This window comes from Triticum urartu, chromosome 5 (genome assembly GCF_003073215.2).
Source record: "Triticum urartu cultivar G1812 chromosome 5, Tu2.1, whole genome shotgun sequence".
Lineage (NCBI taxonomy): Eukaryota > Viridiplantae > Streptophyta > Magnoliopsida > Poales > Poaceae > Triticum > Triticum urartu.
In genome coordinates this window covers 433277043-433287382 of record NC_053026.1, presented here as the reverse complement: position 1 = coordinate 433287382, position 10340 = coordinate 433277043, and positions in this window count along the sequence as shown.

The following is a 10340-nucleotide window of genomic DNA, read 5'->3' as shown; positions in this document are numbered from 1 at the left end:
ATAACTACACTTGAGCATAATTCGTGCCAGGAGGATTCTTTCACTGGTCAAAATGGATGGATACTGAGCTATATGATCTCGTAGTGACCGTATAATCACCTCATCACGTATAAGCTGCAGTCTCGTCGCTTGTTTTCTAGGGTTTGCACTCTTCACACTCTCTCCAGTATATATATACACGCTGGAGCCTCAGTGCTTGTAGTTGCTCTCTTCACACTCTCTCACCCTCTGCAGATCTAAACAAGACTTCGTTGGCCTCTCTCTCCCCTCACTGCTGGTCTGCTTGTAGTTGCTCTATTCACACTCTCTCACACTCTCTAGATCTAAACAAGACTTCGTTGGCCTCTCTCTCTCCCCTCACTGCTGGTCAAGGAGCTGGCAGGATCCGTCCGCCGGGAAGGGAAGGAGGCTTAACGTTGTTGCCGTCAGCGAGGGAGGGAATCCACTACCGGCGCAGCTGTTCACTTTCACCCAGCAGCAGCGCGGAAGGGCCTCCGACCCCTTCTTCTTCACCGCCGTACATAGTTTCGGCCGAACGGTCTCCGGTCGCCCATCGAACCACACCCCAAGAACCTTAAGGTATAATTTACTTATTCCACATGCATTGCTCTAGCTGCATGTGGGCTTTTTCCGCTTCTGCACTCAAATCTAGGTGTTGGATCAAACAGGAAAGTAGTGGGGAAAGTTGTATACCATGAATCTAGGACGTAGTTCAGAGAGGAAAGGAATGGGGGAAAGTAATGGGAAAAGTTGTATAGCATGAATCTAGAACGTGGTTCAAAAAGGAAAGGAAGGGGGAAAGTTGTATCGCATGAATCTAAGACGTGGTTCAAAGAGGAAAGGAACGGGGGAAAGTAGAGGGGAAAGTTGTATAGTATAAATCTAGGACATGGTTCAAAGAGGAAAGGAAGGGGGAAAGTACTAGTACAGACTGGCTATCCAGCACCTACATTGGTCGAAAAGTGAAAACAATGACAAACGCAGTACGCACATATGTAACATACTGATCTTTTGTTTTGGGGGACAAGGCTGTAGAGTTTGAGCAGGACTAGATTTGCTGCGCTCACATAGGGAAAGGTGTCTAAAGATAACAAAACCGGGACCAACACAAATATGCTCGTTGATTGTTTGTTCTTTGTTGCAACAAACTGTGCATCACCCCAGTACATCGATAGATGCACATGGTGCTGGTGCGTCCACTTTCCCGTGCAACTATTTAGCTGTTGTTAATCTAAGGCCCTATTTGGTTAAAAACTCCCTAGTCCCTACCTTCTTGGTTCCAGGGACTAAACATGGACTAGAGGTTATTAAATGACATGCTAAAAGACCATGTTACCCCTAGTAATGAACTAATAGAGACAAGGTGCGATGCGTGGCAGGGGAAATTGTTGGAAAAAGTCCCAAAAAGACTCTCCCTCGGGGTCTTCTTTCTTTAGTCCCAAATGCCCACTTTTAGTCCCTAAAAGTCCCTCCTGTTTGGTTTAGATGGGACCGACACGTCCCTCCACCAAAATGTCCCTGTAAACAAACACCCTCTAATAATACCGCTGGAAAATTGATGCAATGCCACAATTAAAAGCAAATTACATGTTTAACGAATTTTATTGTTAATATAATCTCTCTGTTAATATTAATCAATGCCACCATTTGAGAAATGCTACTATCTTGCTTTCTTTCCCATTTAGATAAGGTAGATGCTTCTTTTTGTTGGCTTTTGTGCCATCCACCGTTATTGACCACTAGTTGTTTCCTTTGCACCTCTGTGTAAACAGGGTTATCTACTTCACCTCGTTGCCATTGTGACCTTTTGTTGCACTACACAAAACACTTTTGTTTTAAGAGTGTTTTGTGCAGTTCAACCAAAATGTCACACTCACAATGTTGCTTGATTGCTTGATCTTAGTGGAACTGCACAAGAGGAGATCTTACTTCCTATCCGTGTTGGCAAATTTGGTTCAGATCTTCTTCTTGTGAGTTGTTTGAATTCCGCATCATGAGAAGTCAGTACTAGCCTTCTTTCACATGATTCCGCAGTGTGCTTTCATATGTTGTGCTACTTGTACGATAATGTTGCTTGATTTTAGTGAACTGCACAAATGGAGACAAGACTTCCAATCTGTATGTGCATCGTAATATCCCATTGAGGTAAGATAAGGATATTTCACAACTATTGGCCTGTATTTTGCCACTTTCATCAGAAAATTAATGTCATTGTTTAGTGCTATACTTGTGCAACCTAATTGACATGCCAAATCTTACATTGAAGGCGAAGCTTGTCTGTTATTGAACCAAGTGATGAAGGGGAAGAACAAGCGGAAGAAAAACAAAAATCAACTCCCGGTGCTGTAATGAAGCACTGGAACTGTGATGACACAAGTAGTGATATAGTTTTGCATCTTAATTTATTGCTATGGCTGGAACGAGCAATTGTTTTGCCACTGATTTGATGCCACTCTTAATGTAATACGTAATTATCTCTACTTGTGCAAATAGGGATCTTCTTTGAAGATACCATATATTTTAGTGGAACTGCACAAGAAGATGTTGGAAACATTAAACTAATCGAGGAGTATATAGTAAGCATGGCCACCATAGTAGATAGCAACAGATGGTTCCGGAGAAGTGTTTCATCTGTATGCTCTACACAATAAGCCTCCTGACAAAGGTTGGTACTCGCCCACTGATTTCATCCATATGATTGAGCTTTGTCATCTCTATTGGTGTTGTGCTACTATTTAGATACTATAATGAAAAAGTGGTATTGTCCTTAAGAAGTGCTTCATCAGTGCTGTTTTAAATATTTCCTTTCCTTTTTTTTCGAGCAAACAGGGATGCTAGCATTTAGTTGTCCTCTTGTCTTTGCACAACAGGATCATGCTCCTCTGAAGAAGAATATGGAGTACGTGAAGTGACTAGTTCCGATTATGCCAGGATGAAGGAGCCCTATCTATCTTCTCATCAGAAGGAGCAGTTGAAAGATGGTTACATTACTCCCCACAAGACCAAACTAACTTCAGCTCAGAAGGACTGACAAATCTCCATTTTCTTGCTGTGATGCGCGAGTACAATGTTGTTCTAGGATTCTTTCCGGTGAGTTCTATTTTTCTAAAAGTGTGCTCTACATGGACCATGTAGGTGCCTGTTTAAACTGTCAATTCATAGTACAATTTGCTTTATACTAATCACTTTTTTGTGTTTATGCAAACAGGGGTGCTCAGCTTGAGTTCAATGGGAACTGCACAAAATGTTCATGAATACATCGAATCATTCATTTCCACCACAAGAAAGGAGGTGCCGATAAGTTCAAGGCGTTGCAACATATAAGGGCAAAATCATACAAGCTACATGCGAATTTGGTTGATTTTGGTGGAACTGCACAAAAAGAACAACTGGTTTATTTAGCATGAGGTGCCATGTCAATGTCCGAACTGATGGCAAACCCTGCACATTCCACAATCGTAGGCATTTGATATTTTGGAATGGGACAACCTTATCAAATTTTGCTCATTGATTTTAGCAAGAGGACATGCATTTGGTATTTTCGAATGGGATGCCCTTTGCTGTCAGCAGCATCGATCCATTTTTTGTTTATTCTTTAGTTGTGAAGTAAATATTGGCTCTGACATGTGAATTGCTGAGATGCACAATCATTGATTATTTTGAATGTTCTCTATGAATTGCTAGGCCTGTGTGTTTGGTTGCAATGTACATGAACACTAAAAAGCTGCTCAAACTATTTGTACTCATTCTATTCCTTTTTACTTCGCACATTGTGAAAGTGCATACCTTTTTCTATAAGATTGGTCAAAGTAGAGATACTTTGATTGCACACAAAACTTGTATGCAGACTAGAAAGGACCGGAGGGAGTACATGTGAAACTGCTGCAAACGAGGTGATCACCCTGGGAATAATGCTAGTACATATTGTTTTGCATGTTCATCCAATGCCAGTGATACAAGAATTCGAACTAATTGAAATAAATTCATTCATACACGATTGGATTTCATATAAACATGCTGGATTTCATTACATTTCATACATTCTTCAACTAAAAAGGGGTGCACTGGAGGTACAATTAATTAACTGAAGCTACCCACCTGTGTCCGGCTGAGCCGAACAGAAGCTTCAGTGACTTAACTGCAGGTGCAGTTGTGTAACTGACATGTGGCCCAGATGCCTATTGGGCCCACGTGTCAGTCAGCCAACTGCACCAGCAGTTAAGTAGAAGCAGCGTCCTTCTCCAACATAGCTCTCTGACTCCACGTCGCCGCCAAGAATCTAACCGGCCGTCAGTGGTCAACCCGCCTAGCTTGGCCTCAACCGGAGGGTAGCAGTGGTGGCATTACTTGGACCTGAGCGGTGGCGACCTACCGTGTTCTACTCTTCCTCATTTTCTGTGTGGCGCGACCTTGTTGGCAGCGGGGCGGGGCCTCAGCGGAGCCGACGATGTCCCCTATCTTGTTGCTGGTGGGCGGCGCCTCGACAGAGCGGGGGAAATCCTCCCCCTTGTTGCCGGCAGGGTGGGGCCTCGGTGGAGCCGGCGGTGTCCTTTGCCTCATTGTTGGCGCCGTAGGGCCTTGGTAGAGCAGGGCCTCGTCGACACCAGTGGAGCAGGGACTCGTCGGAGCCGGCATTGTCCTCTGCCTCGTCCTCGGTCTCGCCAAACAGCGCCTCGCCTGCTTCATCACCCTCTTTATAGGCGGCCGCAGCCTCCGACACCCGCATGCGGTACCGCCAGCGCTTGAGGCGGACCTCGCGGGCGGAGCGGTACGAGTCGAGCAGCGCCTCCTGCTCCGCCTGCTCCGCGGCGATTTGCTCCTCCGCCTGTAGGTGCTCCTAGAGGAGATGGTGGTTGTAGGCGGCATCGGCCTGCACCTCCCGGAACTCACTACAAAAAAATACACTTCCATGATGATATGTGTTTGTCACAGTAGGTCATGTTTTCTGTCATGCATGTACATCCATGACAAATTTATGACAGAATCAAGATAGTCATACATGTGCTGTCGTAGAAGTGTTCCATGACATTACCAAAATTACCACCACGGAAGTGTCCACTTCCATGACGATAAATCGCCCGTCATAGAAGTGCTTTCGTCAAGGGTGACCGACACATGGCAACCACCGTAATGGAACGCCGTTAAGCTATCGGGTCCGGTTTTTGATCCGATAACCCGTTAACAGCCCCGACCAATGGGGATTTTCCACGTGTAAAATCATCATTGGCTAGAGGGAACACGTGTCGGCTCACCGTTGGGACAGATGTCATCCACTCATTGGACCCTGCTACCTCTTGAGCACTGCGTTGGATTTCCCCGAAGTGGAGAGGATGACGCAGCAAAGTAGCGTAAGTATTTCCCTTAGTTTTTGAGAACCAAGGTATCAATCCAGTAGGAGACCATGCATAAGTCCCTCGTACCTACACAAAACGATAGGTACTCGCAACCAACACTTAGGGGTTGTCAATCCCTTCACGGTCACTTACGAGGGTGAGATCTGAAAGAGATGATAAATAATATTTTTGGTATTTTTTAATAGATAGATGCAAAGTGAAAATTAAAAGGCAAAGTAAAAACAAAGCAAGTAAATAAAGTGATAGAGATTAATATGATGAGAATAGACCTGGGGGCCATAGGTTTCACTAGTGGCTTCTCTCAAGAGCATAGATTTTCTATGGTGGGTGAACAAATTACTGTTGAACAATTGACAGAATTGAGCATAGTTATGAGTATATCTAGGCAATGATCATGTATATAGGCATCACGTCCGAGACAAGTAGATCGAAACGATTCTGCATCTACTACTATTACTCCACTCATCGACCGCTATCCAACATGCATCTAGAGTATTAAGTTAAAAACAGAGTAACGCCTTAAGCAAGATGACATGATGTAGAGGGATAAATTCATACAATATGATAAAAACCCCATCTTGTTATCCTCGATGGCAACAATACAATACGTGCTTTGCAACCCTTTCTGTCACTAGGTAAGGACACCGCAAGATTGAACCCAAAGCTAAGCACTTCTCCCATTGCAAGAACTACCAATCTAGTTGGCCAAACCAAACGGATAATTCGAAGAGACTTGCAAAGATAACTCAATCATACATAAAAGAATTCAGAGAAGAATCAAATATTTTCCATAGATAATACTGGATCATAAATCCACAATTCATCGGTCTCAACAAACACACCGCAAAAAGAAGATTACATCGAATAGATCTCCACAAGAGAGGGGGAGAACATTGTATTGAGATCCAAAAAGAGAGAAGAAGCCATCTAGCTACTAACTATGGACCCGAAGGCCTAAAGTAAACTACTCACACTTCATCGGAGGGGCTATGGTGTTGATGTAGAAGCCCTCCGTGGTGGATGCCCCCTCCGGCGGAGCTCCGGAACAGGCCCCAAGATGGGATCTCATGGATACAGAAGGTTGCGGCGGTGGAATTAGGTTTTTGGCTCCTGTTCTGATCATTTGGGGATACCTAGGTATATATAGGAGGAAGGAGTACGTCGGTGGAGCGTCAAGGGGCCCACGAGGTAGGGGGGCGCGCCCAGGGGGGCGCCCTCCACCCTCGTGACCACCTCTGGCACTGCTTGGGGTAGGGTCCAAGTCTCCTGGATCACGTTCGGTGAGAAAATCACGTTCCCGAAGGTTTCATTCCGTTTGGACTCCGTTTGATATTCTGTTTCTTCGAAACACTGAAATAGGCAAAAAACAGCAATTCTGGGTCGGGCCTCCGGTTAATAGGTTAGTCCCAAAAATAATATAAAAGTGGAAAATAAAGCCCAATATAGTCCAAAACAGTAGATAAAGTAGCATGGAGCAATCAAAAATTATATATACGCTGGATACGTATCAGGCATCCCCAAGCTTAATTCCTGCTCGTCCTCGAGTAGGTAAATGATAAAAAGAGAATTTTTGATGCGGAATGATACTTTGGCATAATTTCAATGTAAATCTTCTTAATCATGGTATGAATATTCAGATCCGAAAGATTCAAGACAAAAGTTCATATTGACATAAAAATAATAATACTTCAAGCATACTAACTAAGAAATTATGTCTTCTCAAAATAACATGGCCAAAGAAAGTTATCCCTACAAAATCATATGGTCTGGCTATGCTCCATCTTCCCCACACAAAGTATTTAAATCATGCACAACCCCAATGACAAGCCAAGCAATTGTTTCATACTTTAACATTTTCAAAACTTTTTCAATCTTCACGCAATACATGAGTGTGAGCCATGGATATAACACTATATGTGGAATAGAATGGTGGTTGTGGAGAAGACAAATAGAGGGAAGATAGTCTCACATCAACTAGGCGTATCAATGGGCTATGGAGATGCCCATCAATAGATATCAATGTGAGTGAGTAGGGATTGCCATGCAACGGATGCACTAGAGCTATAAGTATATGAAAGCTCAACAAAAGAAACTAAGTGGGTGTGCATCCAACTCGCTTGCTCACGAAGACCTAGGGAATTTGAGGAAGCCCATCATTGGAATATACAAGCCAAGTTCTATAATGAAAAATTCCCACTAGTATATGAAAGTGACAAAATGAGAGACTCTCTATCATGAAGATCAAGGTGTTACTTTGAAGCACAAGTGTGGTAAAATGATAGTAACATTGTGCCTTCTCTCTTTTTCTTTCATTTTTTGGGCCTTTTCTCTCTTTTTTATGGCCTCTTATATATATATATATATTATTTTTTTGTCTGGAGTCTCATCCCGACTTGTGGGGGAATCATAGTCTCCATCATCCTTTCCTCACTTGGGACAATGCTCTAATAATGGTGATCATCACACTTTTATTTTTCTTACAACTCAACAATTACAACTCGATACTTAGCACAAAATATGACTCTATATGAATGCCTCCGGCGGTGTACCGGGATATGCAATGATTCATGAGTGACATGTATGAAAGAATTATCAATGGTGGCTTTGCCAGAAATACAATGCCAACTACATGATCATGCTAGCAATATGACAATGATGGAGCGTGTCATAATAAACGGAACGGTGGAAAGTTGCATGGCAATATATCTCGGAATGGCTATGGAAATGCCATGATAGGTAGGTATGGTGGCTGTTTTGAGGAAGGTATATGGTGGGTGTATGATACCGGCGAAAAGTGCACGGTATGAGAGAGGCTAGCAATGGTGGAAGGATGGGAAAAAGTGCGTATGATCCATGGACTCAACATTAGTCATAAAGAACTCATATACTTATTGCAAAAATCTAGAAGTTATCAAAGCAAAGTATTACGCGCATGCTCCTAGGGGGATAGATTGGTAGGAAAAGACCATCGCTCGTCCCTGAACGCCACTCATAAGGAAGACAATCAATAAATAAATCATGCTCCGAGTTCATCACATAACGGTTCACCATACGTGCATGCTACGGGAATCACAAACTTCAACACAAGTATTCTTTAAATTCACAACTACTCAACTAGCATGACTCTAATATCACCATCTTCATATCTCAAAACAATTATCAAGCATCAAACTTATCTTAGTATTCAATGCACTCAAAAGAAAGTTTCACATATCTTGAATACCAAGTATATTAACATTAAGCAAATTACCATGCTATTAACGACTCTCAAAATAATCTAAGTGAAGCATGAGAGATCAAGTTTCTTTAAAACAAATCCACCACCGTGCTCTAAAAGATCTAAGTGAAGCACTAGAGCAAAAATTATCACGCTCAAAAGATATAAGTGAAGCACTATGAGCAAAACTATCAAGCTCAAAAGATATAAGTGAAGCACATAGAGTATTCTATCAGATTCCAATTCATGTATGGCTCTCTCAAAAGGTGTGTACAACAAGGATTATTGTGGTAAACTAACAAGCAAAGACGCAAATAATACAAGACGCTCCAAGCAAAACACATATCATGTGGTGAATAAAAATATAGCTCCAAGTAAATTACCGATGGAAGTGGACGAAAGAGGGGGTGCCTTCCAGGGCATCCCCAAGCTTTGACTTTTTGATGTCCTTGTATTATCTTGGGAGTGACATGGGCATCCCAAGCTTAGGATCTTGCCACTCCTTGTTCCATAATCCATCAAAAAGAATTCACCCAAAACTTGAAAACTTCACAACACAAAACTCAATAGAAATCTCGTGAGCTCCGTTAGAGAAAGAAAACAAAAGACTACTTTAAGGTACTGCAATGAACTCATTATTTATTTATATTGGTGTTAAACCTACTGTATTCCAACTTATCTATGGATTATAAACTATTTTACTAACCATAGATTCATCAAAATAAGCAAACAACACACGAAAAACAGAATCTGTCAAAAACAGAACAGTCTGTAGTAATCTGTTACTAACGCAAACTTCTGGAACCCAAACAATTCTACCAAAATTAGAATAACTGGACAATTTGTTTATTGATCAGCAGCAATTGGAATCAGTATTTTATCACGTTCTAGTGATTTTTAACAATTCGGGCACTGAGAGCAAAGTTTCTGGAAATTACAGCAAGATCAAATAACTATCATCCAAGAAGATCCAATAGGTCTAGCTTGGCACAAACACTAATTAAAATATAAAACCACATCCAAACAGAGGCTAGATGGATTATTTATTCCTAAGCAGAAGCAAAAACAAAAAATACAAAATAAAATTTGGTTGCCTCCCAACAAGCGCTATCGTTTAACGCCCCTAGCTAGGCATAAAAGCAAGGATAGATCTAGGTATTGCCATCTTTGGTAGGCAATCCATAAGTGGCTCTCATGATAGATTCATATGGTAATTTTATTTTCTTTCTAGGGAAGTGTTCCATACCCTTCTTTAAGGGAAATTGTAATCTAATGTTTCCTTCCTTCATATCAATAATTGCACCAATCGTTCTAAGGAAAGGTCTACCAAGAATAATAGGACATGAAGGATTGCAATCTTTATCAAGAACGATAAAATCTACGGGAACATAATTCCTATTTGCAACAATAAGAACATCATTAATTCTTCCCATAGGCTTTTTAATAGTGGAATCCGCAAGATGCAAGTTTAGAGAGCAATCATCAAAATCACGGAAATCTAGCAAATCACATAAAGTTTTGGGAATAGTAGAGACACTAGCACCCAAATCACACAAAGCATGAAACTCATAATCTCTAATTTTAATTTTAATAGTAGGTTCCCACTCATCATAGAGTTTTCTAGGGATAGAAACTTTCAACTCAAGTTTTTTTTCATAAGATTGCATCAAGGCATCAACAATGTGTTCGGTAAAGGCCTTATTTTGACTATAAGCATGAGGAGAATCTAGCACGGATTGCAACAAGGAAATACAACCAATCAAAGAGCA